The following is a 13944-nucleotide window of genomic DNA, read 5'->3' as shown; positions in this document are numbered from 1 at the left end:
AGTTTCTATAAAACAAATCCACCACCATGCTCTAAAAGATATAAGTGAAGTACTAGAGCAAAATTATATAACTCAAAAGATATAAGCGAAGCACATAGAGTATTCTAACAAATTCCAAATCATGTATGGCTCTCTCAAAAGGTGTGTACATCAAGGATGATTGTGGTAAACTAACAAGCAAAGACTCAAATCATACAAGATGCTCCAATCAAAACACATATCATGTGGCGAATAAAAATATAGCTCCAAGTAAAGTTACCGATAGAAGTAGACGAAAGAGGGGATGCCTTCCGGGGCATCCCCAAGCTTTGGCTTTTAGGTGTCCTTAGATTATCTTGGGGGTGACATGGGCATCCCCAAGCTTAGGCTCTTGGCACTCCTTGTTCCATAATCCATCAAATCTTTACCCAAAACTTGAAAACTTCACAACACAAAACTTAAAGTAGAAACTCTCGTGAGCTCCGTTAGCGAGAGAAAATAAAAGATCACTTCAAGGTACTGTAATGAACTCATTATTTATTTATATTGGTGTTATACCCACTGTATTCCAACTTATCTATGGTTTATAAACTATTTTACTAGCCATAGATTCATCAAAATAAGCAAACAACACACGAAAAACAGAATCTGTCTAAAACAGAACAGTCTGTAGTAATCTGTAGCTATCGCAAGATCTGGAACCCCAAAATTCTAAAATAAATTGCCGGACGTGAGGAATTTATCTATTAATCATCTTCAAAAAGAATTAACTAAATATCACTCTTCAAATAAAAATGACAGCAGTTCTCGTGAGCGCTAAAGTTTCTGTTTTTTACAGCAAGTTCAACAAGACTTTCCCCAAGCCTTCCCAACGGTTCTACTTCGCACAAACACTAATTAAACACAAAAAACACAACCAAAACAGAGGCTAGATAAATTATTTATTACTAAACAAGAGCAAAAGGCAAGGAATAAAAATAAAATTGGGTTGCCTCCCAACAAGCAAGAATAGATCTAGGTATTGCCATCTTTGGTAGGCAATCCATAAGTGGCTCTCATAATAGATTCATAAGGTAATTTAATTTTCTTTCTACGAAAGTGTTCCATGCCTTTCCTTAATGGAAATTGGAATCTAATATTTCCTTCCTTCATGTCAATAATTGCACCGATCGTTCTAAGGAAAGGTCTACCAAGAATAATAGGATATGAAGATTGCAATCTATGTCAAGAACAATAAAATCTACGGACACATAATTCCTATTTGCAACAATAAGAACATCATTAATTATTCCCATAGGTTTCTTAATAGTGGAATCCGCAAGGTGCAAGTTTACAGAGCAATCATCAAAATCACGGAAACCTAACAAATCACACAAAGTCCTTGGAATCGTGGAAACACTAGCACCCAAATAAAATAAAGCATAGCATTCATGATCTTTAATTTTAATTTTAATAGTTGGTTCCCACTCATCATAAAGTTTTCTAGGGATAGAAACTTCCAATTCAAGTTTTTCTTCATAATATTGCATCAAGGCATCAATGATATGTTTAGTAAACGCTCTATTTTGACTATAAGCATGAGGAGAATTTAGCACGGATTGCAACAAGGAAATACAATCAATCAAAGAGCAATTTTCATAGTTAAATTCCTTGAAATCCATAATAGTAGGTTTAGCAACATCCAGGGTTTTAATTCTTCAATCCCACTTTTATCAAATTTAGCATCAAGATCAACAAATTCCGAATTCTTGGAACGCCTTCTAGGTAAAGGTGGACCATATTCAGTTCCATCATTATCAAGATTCATATTGCAAAACAAAGATTTAATAGGGGACACATCAATAACTTTTAGATCTTCATCTTTATTTTCATAGCAATCCGGTTTAGCGGCCATCTTATTAACTAAGGTAGCCTGCCTATCCGAAATTTCAGCAGTTAATTTCTCAAGATGAGCAATTTGGGATCTTAAAGCATCGAATTCTTTAGACATATTATCAAGCTCTTTATTCATAAAATTCATAAAACTTTTTTGTTCTTTAAGCTCGTTTCTAAAGAAACTATTATGTTCAAATTGCAAGACCATAACACTCCTGACATTGCTTTCGATCTCTTCTAATATTTTAAGGTGAAGGTCACCAAATTTAGGTAGAGCCATCGTGACAAGCAAGCAAACTAACACACAAGCAAACAAAAAGCAAGCGGGCAAAAAGGGTCAAATAGAGAAAGAGAGGGAGGATAGAGAGAGAGGGCGAATAAAACGGCAAGGGTGAAGTGGGGGAGAGGAAAACGAGAGGCAAATGGCAAATAATGTAATGCGGGAGATAAGGGTATGTGATGGGTACTTGGTATGTTGACTTTTGTGTAGACCTCCCCGGCAACGGCGCTAGAAATCCTTCTTGCTACCTCTTGAGCACTGCGTTGGTTTTCCCCGAAGAGGAAGGGATGATGCAGCAAAATAGCGTAAGTATTTCCCTCAGTTTTTGAGAACCAAGGTATCAATCAAGTAGGAGGCTACGCGCGAGTCCCTCACACCTGCACAAAACAAATAAATCCTCGCAACCAACGCAAATAGGGGTTGTCAATCCCTATAGGGCCACTTACGAGAGTGAGATCTGATAGATATGATAAGATAATATTTATGGTATTTTTATGATAAAGATGCAAAGTAAAATAAAGGCAAAGTAAATAACAAAGGAAATAACTAAGTAGTAGGAGATCAATATGATAAAGATAGACCCGGGGGCCATAGGTTTCACTAGTGGCGTCTCTCAAGAGCATAAGTATTCTACGTTGGGTGAACAAATTACTGTTGAGCAATTGACAGAATTGATCATAGTTATGAGAATATCTAGGTATGATCATGTATATAGGCATCACGTCTGGGACAAGTAGACCGACTCCTGCGTGCATCTACCACTATTACTCCACTCATCGACCGCTATCCAACATGCATCTAGAGTATTAAGTTAAAAACAGAGTAACGCCTTAAGCAAGATGAAATGATGTAGAGGGATAGACTCATGCAATATGAAGAAAACCCCATCTTGTTATCCTCGATGGCAACAATACAATACGTGCCTTGCTGCCCTTACTATCACCGGGAAAGGACACCGCAAGATTGAACCCAAAGCTAAGCACTTCTCCCATTGCAAGAAAGATCAATCTAGTAGGCCAAACCAAACTGAAAATTCGAAGAGACTTGCAAAGATAACCAATCATACATAAAAGAATTCAGAGAAGATTCAAATATTATTCATAGATAGACTTGATCATAAACCCACAATTCATTGGTCTCAACAAACACACCGCAAAAAGAAGATTACATCGAATAGATCTCCACAAGAGAGGGGAAGAACATTGTATTGAGATCCAAAAAGAGAGAAGAAGCCATCTAGCTACTAACTATGGACCTGTAGGTCTGAGGTGAACTACTCACACTTCATCGGAGGGGCTATGGTGTTGATGTAGAAGCCCTCCGTGATCGATGCCCCCTCCGGCGGAGCTCCAAAACAGGCCCCAAGATGGGATCTCGTGGATACAGAAAGTTATGGCAGTGGAATTAGGGTTTTGGCTCCTTTTCTGATCGTTTGGGGGTACGTGGATATATATATAGGAGGAAGAAGTATGTCGGTGGAGCAACAGGGGGCCCACGATGGTGGGGGCGCGCCTGGTAGGGTAGGGCACGCCCCCTACCTCGTGGCCTCCTGTTACGTGCCTTGACGTAGGGTCCAAATCTCTCGAGTCTTATCTATTGAGAAAATCACGTTCCCGAAGGTTTCATTCCGTTTGGACTCCGTTTGATATTCCTTTTCTTCGAAACCCTAAAATAGAAAAAAACAGCAATTCTGGGCTGGGCCTCCGGTTAATAGGTTAGTCCAAAAAATAATATAAAAGTGGATAATAATGCCCAATAATGTCCAAAACAGTACATAATATAGCATGGAGCAATCAAAACTTATAGATACGTTGGAGACGTATCAAGCTGCTGCTGCGCCTCGCCAACCCGGGCTTCATGCTCCTCGCGTGAGGCGCGTTCTTTGGCCGCTTTGTCCTTGGCCTCGGCTAGCGCCTTCTTAAGGGCCGCCACCTCGGTCGTGGCCACTAAGAAAGTTTATGACACTTTAAGTCCGGCTGGACAACTCATTTTTTTGAAATGTACCCACAGGTTACTGCATACCTTGGCTATATTCCAGCTGTTTCTTCACGAGGCCGAGCTCCTCCTCAACCCGCTCCAGTTTCCGCTTCAGTCCGGAAACTTCCGCAGCGTGAGCAGTGGCAACCTGCAGCGACACCTGCTTATTCACATAGACAACTCATGTTAGACTCCTGCGATATTCATTCTTGATCCTCTGTTTGGCTTTTCCTCCCGAACGCCAAATAGAGCATCAGGGGCTACTGTCTATACGGTGATGTTTTTCCTACAATTACATTACTTACCTCAAATCCCGTTAGAATGCTCATGCAGGCTTCGGTTAGTCCGCTTTTGACAAACTGAGCCTTCTCTATTACCGTGTCCATAAGGACACGATGCTCATCCACGATAGAGGCGCCTCGTAGCGCCTCCAGCAGATTATCCGGTGCCTTTGGTTGGACAGAGATCACCGGACGAACAGGTACATTCCCTCCTTGGGGGGAATGCCATTCGCTGGACCCCGGAGCCACGTAGAGCTCCTGAATGGTATCCGGCTGAGGCCCGAAGGGAACTCGGGCCCCGTCACCAGTCCCCGTGGGGACTTTTTTTCCCTGTATGTCCGGCGGCCGAGGAGTCATCCCGGGACGTCACCCCGATGGTCTCCGGAATCTCCCCCCGTCCCGGGAAGGTCTTTTTGGACACCACCTCGTCATCTCCCTTGTGTGAGATGGAATGGGCAGGTGGCGGAGATATGCTAGCCATCTCCTTTGAGTCTAGCGAATCCTCTGTCGAGGATCGCGGGGAGCCATCACGTGCCGGACTGCAATGACAAGGTTTAAGATGTATCAATATTATAGACCGAGAAGGCCAGATGTTCTCGATTCTAGTACTCACGAGGCGGCCCGAGGTTTGGTCCGGCGATGTCACTCTGGACTGTTGTCGACATCCCACATAGAGTTATCCGTGAGGGAGCCTTTTCCCCTTCTGGGCGCCTCTGCCTCCAAACTCGTGGAGGCCTCCCTTTTCTCCCTTCCTCTCGGAGGAGGGGAGTCGCCTCCCTCCTTGTCGTCATCATCGGGAGCCCAAGGGTCTGTCTCATTGTCAGACGAGATGACCAAGGTGCTCCTTCGGCGAAGCCCACTCCTGGTCCCCTTGGCCATGGTTTTGACCTTCTTCTCCGGTACGTCGTAAGGCACCGTAAATAGCATCTTCATGAGGAGTGAGGTTTCTCCACCTTCAGGTAGTGGAGCCAGATTATTAATCCGTCCCGCTAGGTCAACCCAGGCCTAAAAAAGAAATTGATGAGAGGGCTTAGTATCTTTCCTTGAAGTATGTCCTTAAAGACTATAACTTGATAGCCTACCGAATTGGCCTGGCGCTTAAAATTGAGCCCGCGATCCTTGGTCAAGGGTGGCAGTGTCTCGCTTCCCTTGAAGAGCACCTTCCAGATATCTTCGTGCGTCGTGCCGAAAAGCCTTAACAGCGTCTGGTGCTTGGCCGAATCGAACTCCCACAAATAACAGGTCCGACATTGACACGGAAGGATCCGGCGTACATGCATGACCTGGATCACATCAACGAGCTTGATCTTTCGGGTTATCATATTCTAGAGGCACGTTTGGAGCCTCGTGATCTCTTCCAAAGATCCCAAGGTCAGGCCTTTCTCTTGCCAGGAGGTAAGCCGCATCGGGACTCCGGATCAGAATTTGGGAGTCGCCGCCCAGTTGGCGTCGCGTGGCTCGGTGATGTAGAACCACCCCGATTGCCATCTCTTCACCGTCTCTACAAAGTAGCCTTCGAGCCAGGTGGTATTGGGCATCTTGCCCACCATGGCACCTCCGCACTCGGCCTGCTGGCCGCGCACCACCTTTGCCTTTACATTAAAAGTCTTCAACCACAGGCCAAAGTGAGGTGGGATGCGGAGAAAGGCTTCGCACACCACTATGAATGCGGAGATGTTAAGGATGAAAGTGGGGGCCAGATCGCGGAAGTCCAACCCATAGTAAAACATCAATCCACGGACGAATGGATGAAGAGGGAATCCCAGCCCGCGAATGAAGTGTGTGAGAAACACAACCCTATCATGGGGCTCGGGGGTAGGGACGGTTTGCCCTTTTGCCGGGAGTCGGTGAGCAATCTCCTTGGCTAAATAGCCGGCCTCTCAGAGCTCCGTGATGTTCTTCTTCTCAATGGAGGAGGCCATCCACTTGCCTCCAGCTCCGGATCCGGACATGATTGGAGTGCTTTCTCGAAAGAGGAAAAGCTAAAAGCTTGGGCACTAGAGCTCGAGGACGGAAGGACTGAAGATGAAGAAGGATGTGGGTAAAGTGAGAATGTTCATATCCCCTTATAAAGGCCGCGAATATCAAGCGCCTCCCCGCTGGTCCTGAAAATTCGCCTATTCCCAAGGGCTGTGTAAACGACATGGTTGAGTTAGCCATGCCCACATTGATGAGAATCCCGCGATAAGGGGACACGATCTCTGCTTTGACAAGACATGCCAATGGCAACCGCGTCTCAAAACATGGAGCGGCAGAAGAAAAATGGTTCGAAATTATAACCGGACAGACGTAATGTCGTGTTGGAAAAAAGCTGTCAACAGATTAGATTTGTGCAAATATTATATTCTCTCTGTGGTTGTGTATGTGTGCGTAACAGGTTAGGATACTATTATTGCATCCGAAGACTACCTTGGAGTTCAGAGAAAGGGGAACCCGCCTTGCAATTCTGAAGAAAATCTGCACGTCGGCCTCCTCATCATTGAAGGCCAGGTTCAGGGGCTACTGAGGGAGTCCTGGACTAAGGGGTCCTCAGGCGTCCGGCCTGTTATCCATGGGCCAGACTGATGGGCTGAGAAGACATGAAGGCCGAAGACTGCACCGTGTCCGGATTGGACTCTTCTTGGCGTGGAAGACAAGCTTGGTGATCGAAGATTCCTTCTTATGTAACCGACTCCATATAAACCGTAGATCCCCTCGGTGTCTATATAAACCGAAGGGGATAGTCCAGAAAGGACATCGTATATACTCATTACCATACCCACATAGGCTGGGCTTCTAGGGTTTAGCCATTACGATCTCGTGGTATATCCACTCTTGTAACACTCATATTCATCAATATCAATCAAGCAGGACGTAGGGTTTTACCTCCATAGAGAGGGCCCGAACCTGGGTAAACATCGTGTCCCCCGTCTCCTGTTACCATCGATCCTAGACGCACCGTTCGGGACCCCTTACCCAAGATCTGCCGGTTTTGACACCGACACCCGTTAATCAAATGACAACTCATGTCTATGGTTAGGAAACATAACCATCATTGATTCAACGAGCTAGTCAAGTAGAGGCAAACTAGTGACACTTTGTTTGTCTATGTATTCACACATGTACTAAGTTTTCAGTTAAATTCTAGCATGAATAATAAACATTTATCATAATATAAGGAAATATAAATAATAACTTTATTATTGCCTCTAGGGCATATTTCCTTCAATTACTATCGAGCAATTGATAGAAAAGTGCATAGTTATGAGAATATCTAGGCATGATCATGTGTATAGGCATCACGTCCGCGACAAGTAGAACGAAACGATTCTGCATCTACTACTATTACTCCACACATCGACCGCTATCCAGCATGAATATAGAGTACTAAGTTCATAAGAACAGAGTAACGCATTAGGCAAGATGACATGATGTAGAGGGATAAACTCAAGAAATATGATATAAACCCCATCTTTTTATCCTCGATGGCAACAATATAATACGTGCCTTGCTGCCCCTGTTGTCACTGGGAAAGGACACTGCAAGATTGAACCCAAAGCTAAGCACTTCTCCCAATGCAAGAAAGATCGATCTAGTAGGCCAAACCAAACTGATAATTCGAAGAGACTTGCAAAGGTATTAAATCGTGCATAAGAGATTTCAGAGAAGAATCAAATATTGTCCATAGATAATCTTGATCATAAACCCACAATTCATCGGATCTCTACACACACACCACAAAAAGAATTACATCGAATAGATCTCCAAGAGAATCGAGGAGAACTTTGTATTGAAATCCAAAGAGAGAGAAAAGCCATCTAGCTAATAACTATGGACCCGAAGGTGTGTGGTAAACTACTCACACATCAACGGAGAGGCTATGGTGTTGATGTACAAGCCCTCCATGATCGATTCCCCCTGCGGCGGAGCATCGGAAAAGGCCCCAAGATGGGATCTCACGGGTACAGAAGGTTGCGACGGTGGAAATAGGGTTTCGTGGTGCTCCTGGATGTTTTCGGGGTATATGGGTATATATAGGAGGAAGAAGTACGTGGTGGAGCTACGAGGGGCCCACGAGGGTGGGGGGCGCGCCTACCCCCTGGGCGCGCCCTCCTGCCTCGTGGCCTCCTTGCTTCTTTCTTGACATCCACTCCAAGTCTTCTGGATCACGTTTGTTCCAAAAATAACTGTCCCGAAGGTTTCATTCCGTTTGATATTCCTTTTCTACGAAACACTGAAATAGGCAAAAAAACAGCAATTTGCACTGGGCCTTTGGTTAGTAGGTTAGTCCCAAAAATAATATAAAAATGTATATTAAAGCCCATTAAACATCCAAAACAGATAATATAATAGCAAGGAACAATAAAAAAGTATAGATGCGTTGGAGACGTATCAGAGCTACATCGCAAGTTATTGATCTACAACATAGATATGCAAATACTATCAGGACTAAGTTCATGATAAATTAAAGTTCAATTAATCATATTACTTAAGAACTCTGACTTAGATAGACATCCCTCTAGTCATCTAAATGATCACGTGATCCAAATCAACTAAACCATGTCCGATCATCACGTGAGATGGAGTAGTTTTCAATGGTGAACATCACTATGTTGATCATATCTACTATATGATTCACGCTCGACCTTTCGGTCTCTAGTGTTCTGAGGCCATATCTGCATATGCTAGGCTCGTCAAGTTTAACCCGAGTATTCCGCATGTGCAAAACTGGCTTGCACCCGTTGTATGTGAACGTAGAGCTTATCACACCCGATCATCACATGGTGTCTCGGCACGACGAACTGTCGCAACGGTGCATACTCAAGGAGAACACTTATACCTTGAAATTTAGTGAGAGATCATCTTATAATGCTACCGCCGAACTAGGCAAAATAAGATGCATAAAGGATAAACATCACTCGCAATCAAAATATGTGACATGATATGGCCATGATCATCTTGCGCCTTTGATCTCCATCTCCAAAGTACCGTCATGATCTCTATCGTCACCGGCATGACACCATGATCTCCATCATCTTGATCTCTATCAATGTGCCATCACATGGTCATCTCGCCAACTATTGCTGTCGCATAGCGATAAAGTAAACCAATTATTCGGCACTTGCATCTTATGCAATAAAGAGACAACCATAAGGCTTCTGCCAGTTGCCGATAACTTCAACAAAATATGATCATATCATACAACAATTTATATCTCATCATGTATTGACCATATCACATCACAACATGCCCTGCAAAAACAAGTTAGATGTCCTCTACTTTGTTGTTGTAAGTTTTACGTGGCTGCTACGGGCTGAGCAAGAACCGTTCTTACCTACGCATCAAAAACCACAACATAGTATAGTGATTGCCTTTTGATCTTCAGAAAGAACCTTGTTCATTGAAACCGATTCAACTAAAGTTGGAGAAATAGACGTCCACTAGCCACCTGTGTGTGAAGCAAGGTGGTAGAACCAGTCTCGCGTAAGCGTACGCGTAATGTCGGTCTAGGCCGCTTCGTCCAACAATACCGCTGAATCAAGAATCAAAGTAATAGCAAGAGATATGTATATACCCACGCCCACAACTCCTTTGTGTTCTACTCGTGCATATAACATCTATGCATAAACCTGGCTCGGATGCCACTGTTGGGGAACGCAGTAATTTCAAAAAAAAAAATCCTACGCACACGCAAGATCATGATGATGCATAGCAACGAGAGAGAAGAGTGTTGTCCATGTACCCTCGTAGACCGTAAGCAGAAGTGTTATGACAACGCGGTTGATGTAGTCATACGCCTTCACGATCGACCGATCCTAGCACCGAAGGTACGGCACCTCCGTGATCTGCACACATTTGGCTCGGTGACGTCCCACGAACTCACGATCCAGCAGAGTGTCAAGGGAGAGCTTCGTCAGCACGACGGCGTGATGATGATGATGATGTTACCGGAACAGGGCTTCGCCTAAGCACCGCTACGATATGACTGAGGTGGATTATGGTGGAGGGGGGCACCGCACACGGCTAAGAGATCAATGATCAACTTGTGTGTCTATGGGGAACCCCCCTCCCTGTATATAAAGGAGTGGAGGAGGGGAGGGGCCGGCCCTCTCTATGGCACGCCCTAGGGGAGTCCTACTCCTACCGGGAGTAGGATCCCCCCTTCCCTAGTTGGAGTAGGAGAGGAAGGGAAGGAGGAGTAGGAGAGAAGGAAAGGGGGCCACCCTCCCCCCTCCCAAAAAAACCTATTCCAATTTGGCCTCCTACCCAAGGGGGGTGCACCAGCCCCTTGTGGGCTGGTGTGCTTCCTTCTTATAGCCCATAAGGCCCATAACTTCTCCCGGGGGGTTCTGGTAACCTCCCAGTACTCCGGAAAAATGCCCGAACCATTCAGAACAATTCCGATGTCCAAACATAGGCTTCCAATATATCGATTTTTATGTCTCGACCATTTCGAGAATCCTCGTCATGCCCGTTATCACATCTGGGACTCCAAACAACCTTCGGTTCATCAAAACACATAAACTCATAATACCGATCGTCAGCGAACGTTAAGCGTGCGGACCCTACGGGTTCGAGAACTATGTAGACATGACTGAGACTCACTTCCGGTCAATAACCAATAGCGGAACCTGGATGCTCATATTGGTTCCTACATATTCTATGAAGATCTTTATCGGTCAAACCGCATAACAACATACGATATTCCCTTTGTCATCGGTATGTTACTTTCCCAAGATTCGATCGTCGGTATCTCAATACCTAGTTCAATCTCGTTACCAGCAAGTCTCTTTACTCGTTCCGTAATGAATCATTCTGCAACTAACTCATTAGTCACAATGCTTGCAAGGCTTATAGTGATGTGCATTACCGAGAGGGCCCAGAGATACCTCTCCGACAATCGGAGTGACAAATCCTAATCTCGATCTATGCCAACTCAACAAACACCATCGGAGACACCCGTAGAGCACCTTTATCATCACCTAGTTACGTTGTGACATTTGGTAGCACACAAAGTGTTCCTCCGGTATTCGGGAGTTGCATGATCTCATAGTCATAGGAACATGTATAAGTTATGGAGAAAGCAATAGCAACAAACTAAACGGTCATTGTGCTAAGCTAACAGATGGGTCAAGTAAATCACATCATTCTATAATGATGTGATCCCGTTAATCAAATGACAACTCATGTCTATGGTTAGGAAACATAACCATCATTGATTCAACGAGCTAGTTAAGTAGAGGCATACCAGTGACATTCTGCTGATCTATGTATTCACACTTGTACTAAGTTTCCGGTTAATACAATTCTAGCATGAATAATAAACATTTATAATGAAATAAGGAAATAAATAATAACTTTATTATTGCCTCTAGGGCATATTTCCTTCAGAAACGCCCAGTACTTTAGTACCACCTCGCCGCGCGAGGGGTCGGTCGACAGGCTCAAATAGCCGGGCGAGCCCCAAAACGCTGAGCTCCTCTAAAAAAATGTGACGTCCTGTCGTCACCCCCTGTTGGCTTGTCTCCGCCGTTGCCCGGTCAGAAAGGCCATCCCTTGTTGCCCGTTTATGCTTGATTCGGGATGGGTCTAATAGGTTTAGGCCCGACGGCTCGAGCGGGCTTTTTTAAAACAAATTATAACCTTCGGTCGGCTTGCCGGGAATTTTTATTTTTAAAAATTCATATATAGATTACAAAAAAACTGGACGGTACAGGCGGCCATTTTTTTCCCAACAATTTTTTTCAAGAGTACGCCTAGGCGTATCATAGCTTTATAGAAGGCAGAATTGTAAGTACAAGAAAACTACCACTCGCTGCGAACAATGAGGGTAGCACAAACACCACCAACGAACAACAACACTACAAAGCACAAGCGCCTGCCTAACTAAAAACAACACTACATCTCGACCCACACCGGCACCTCTGAAGACCACCTGCTCCCGTTGAACTTTGCTTGTCGACGCACCATCCATCCTGAATGTCGAAGATGAGGTGACACGTAAATGGCAGGATTTGCTCCAATCCGAGGAAGACACCGTTTTGGAAGCACCGGCGACGGCCATGCATAGCGCCATCGAGAATCAGAATAGGACCACGGCAAACACCGGAGAAGAGCAATGAGGAACGAAGCTGTGTCTCCAAACATGATGCTCCCAACGGAGGAGTGACGCCGAGACGCCACCATCGTGCCGATCCGACTGAATCAAGGCTTTCGCCCGGAGACAACAACCAACTCCACACGAGCGAGGGAAATATCGAAATCACGTCGACGACACCTCCAAGGAGGGGGACGACACCCACGGGTGCCATCACCGGGGGGCCCGGCAAGAGCCATGCAAGATTTACATCCGATTATCGCACATCTCCACACCTCGAAGGAATTGAGCAGCATCGTCCAAGATGCTTCGCACCACCACCGCCGCAACGCCTCACCATTGTAGCTGCATAGCCAAGGACTGCCGACAGTCCGCACAGCAAGGAAAATGCCGCCCACCAAACATCTACAACCTGGCCGAGGAACAACAGCCACCCAACTCCTCCAGCAAGGGCTAGAACCGGCATTGAAAGCTATCATCCGCTCCAAAGTGACAGCCTTTCGACGATCGAGCACCAAGCCGCGGGCAACTCCCACACATGCACCACCGAATGAGCACCGCCGCTCGCCACACAGCCCAGAGGTGGCCCGGATGCTCGCTACTCGCTAGGAACTCCATCCTAGCTGAGCCATCGCACCACCGCCACCAACCTGGAAGGTGGTTCGTGCTGCCACCTCCAGTAAGCACCGCTGCAACCAGCTCGCCTCACCACACCGCTACTGTCCCTGCCAAGATCACCGCTGCTCCACTTCTTCTGATGTGCACCGTCGTCAGCCACCACCACACCGAGCCCCCAACGCAACCGCCAGCACCACCACTGTGACAGCAGCCATGGAGGCCCGGCGTCACCACGCCCAGGTCCCGACCGGCCAGATCCAGATCCAGAGAGGGGGATCGGGATGGAATCGAGACCTTCGGTCGTCGCAGCCGTAGGCAACACCGCCGAACGGAGCTCCATCACCCCCGCAGCCACCGCGCCATGCCACCGCCGCGCCCTTGCAGCACCATGCCGCCAAGCACCGCTGACGATCGAGCACCGCGCCATGACCATGTGGCGGGGAGCCGCACCGAGGAGAGGCCCCGCTGCCACCGGCCCTGCCCAGGCTTTGCCCAGCAGAGGCCCTCGGCGGCGGCGAGGGGGAGGGGAGGGAAGGAGGACGACCGCCGGCGGGGATCTGGAGTCCCCCCCGTGTCGCCTCGAGTAGGGACGCGGGGATGGGGTCGTGCCTCTCCAACAAATTTTAAACGGGTGAATTTGGACATAATTTGAACATAATTCATATTTTAGGATTTTTTACAAAGACTGGAACAAAATTTGAACTAAACTTTTTAAATAAAACAACTAATCTACTCGTCATCGCTTGCGCTGTCCAGCATGACGAAGTCGAGCCCGCTGCCATTGTCGTCGCCCGGGCCGTCATCACCGTCGTCGTCATTGTCGTCCGCGCCGAGGAAGTCGAGGTTGTTGTCTTCCT

This window comes from Triticum dicoccoides, chromosome 7A (genome assembly GCF_002162155.2).
Source record: "Triticum dicoccoides isolate Atlit2015 ecotype Zavitan chromosome 7A, WEW_v2.0, whole genome shotgun sequence".
NCBI lineage: Eukaryota > Viridiplantae > Streptophyta > Magnoliopsida > Poales > Poaceae > Triticum > Triticum dicoccoides.
The sequence above is the reverse complement of the archived record's forward strand: the minus strand, read 5'-3'. Positions refer to the sequence as shown.